The following is a 2,500-nucleotide window of genomic DNA, read 5'->3' on the forward strand; positions in this document are numbered from 1 at the left end:
CCCTGTGGGCATTCGGCAGGAATGAATTAGAAATTCAAGTCACAAATCAGGTTACTGAGGTTTTATCTATGTGAGAAAGATGGTAGAATGCAGTAACGCCCTTAATATAGAAATACAAATTTTGCCTTCCTGATCGAGACTCGAACCCAGGTCATCCTGGTTAGACAATTCTTTTGTTGGGTCATGTAGTGTAATGGTTAGGAGCCGGGATTGTCACTCTGATAATCAGGGTTCGAGTCTCGGTCAGGAAGGCAAAATTTGTATTTCTATACTATGTGCATTACAGCATTCTACCATTTTTCTCACATAGATATAATCTCGGTAACCTGATTTGTGACTTGAATTTCTAATTCATTTCTGCCGAGTGCCCACGGGGATTGTCTGTAAAACCTCACTATTACTGCTCTTCTAAGAGTATATAGATGCTTTCCATGGTGGTAGTAAGGCACCTGGTTAGACAATTCTTTTGTTGAGTCATGTAGTGTAATGGTTAGGAGCTGGGATTGTCACTCTGGTGACCCGGGTTCGAGTCTCAATTAGGGAGGTAAAATTTGTATTTCTATATTGTATGCGTTACTGCATTCTACTATCTTTCTCACATGTATGTATATGTATATAATAAGTATATGTGTCTGTAACATTGATAATGTTACAGCGTAGACTCTCCGAGTGAGATTAAAAGAATGGAACGAAATATTAAATATATCTTCCTTCTGACAGAAAGAGTGACAGTCAAATTCGAAATATTCAATTCCCTGAATTTCGAGATGGAAGCAGTCTGTCAAATCATTTCCAAACAAACGTAGGATATACGAGATGACATATATGTGTATAGTCTACACAACATATTGCTCGCCCAGTTATAAAACAGTCCTCCAATAAGAATAATTTAAATTACTTTTACACATGTCACCAACTACAACAGGATATCTAATATATATGTATCTTTTTTTTTTTTAAGTTTGTCAATGTTTATAAATTCTTTCACTGACAATATAATAACTATAGAACTTTTGTTATTTTGCTCCATTTGTTGGTAGGCAGATTTACTTGATAGATAAAGATATAAGTCAATATCTTATTACTGGGTCATACATTTATCTCTTTAGCTTTCATTTATTGCAAGACGCTTTCTGCTCTATACACTCCCTTCTTTGCAATGGCTCATAGAAACCTTTTTTCAGATGAACTATAAATAATAAATGTTGAACTATACCTTACTTACAAAAAGTGATCTCCTATACAGTACAACGCCTGTTTAAACGTGGCATACATCAGATGTAAAGATAAAGCAAGAACAAAATGGGCAAGATGGGAAACAATGAAATAAAGTACTATAAAACTTTACTTTTCAGTTATGCCTACTATTAAGTTTTTGGATATCAAAGGCATTTTGCCTTGTCTTTTCTTTAATGCAGTATGTAGACATATATAAATTTATATATTTATATACATTTATATATAGATGTATATATACATTTATATAAAATTCTTACTCTCCATCCCCCCCGCCTCTCTCTCTCTCTCTCTCTCTCTCTCTCTCTCTCTCTCTCTCTCTCTCTCTCTCTCTCTCTCTCTCTCTCTCTCTCTCTCTCTCTCTCTCTCTCTCTCTTTTCTCTCTCCTCTCTCTCTCTCTCTCTCTCTCTCTCTCTCTCTCTCTCTCTCTCTCTCTCTCTCTCTCTCTCTCTCTCTCTCTCTCTCTCTCTCTTTCTCTCTCTCTCTCTCTCTGTCTCTCTCACTCTCTCTCTCTTTGTTTCTTTCTCTCTCTATCTCTCTCTCTCTTTCTCTCTCTCTCTCTCTCTCTCTCTCTCTCTCTCTCTCTCTCTCTCTCTCTCTCTCTCTCTCTCTCTCTCTCTCTCTCTCTCTCTCTTTCTCTCTCTCTCTCTCACTCTCTCTGTGTGTGCGTGTGTGTGGCGGATGTTCTGGAAATTAGCGCTTTACGCGCTGATGGTGTTATTGTACCTTAGTAGGTTACAAGTAGCAGCTACAATAATGGAAGAAACTTGTTGGAAGTTCTTTTCTACAAATAGGCAGACTACCAAAATTGTAGTAAAACTAGTGCTCGCAAAAGCTTTCGAAGTACTATTATAACTGCTTGTTTACAAACTCCGCACAAGACAGCATACCACCTCGAGAGACCATTGCGTGTATAGTACATAGTTTTCTTTATTCCGTACTAGTTTCCTATTCATCTGGAAAAAAATAAGTGATACTTCAGTGCTGTAGCACCCAAGAGGAACGCAAGGTAGATGTCAACTCCCACCAGATGTGGGCCGGGGGAGGACACAGACGATCCTCTGCTGCAGCAGTTTATTAGAGTGGCCTGTTGATTACACTTGCCTCCATCTGGCGAGGCTGGGGGCCTAAGCTGCTGTCTGCGCCTCTGAGCTGACTGCCTTGATCATTCCTCTCTCTGTTCTCTCTTCTGTCCTCTCTCTGCTTCCTTCACCCGTGTTTATAATGTATGGCAACACAGGCGATATTGGATAAGTTCTTTGCC

The sequence above is a fragment of the Penaeus japonicus genome, unplaced genomic scaffold (genome assembly GCF_977035675.1).
Source record: "Penaeus japonicus unplaced genomic scaffold, GWHDUDI00000001_assembly GWHDUDI00000012, whole genome shotgun sequence".
NCBI lineage: Eukaryota > Metazoa > Arthropoda > Malacostraca > Decapoda > Penaeidae > Penaeus > Penaeus japonicus.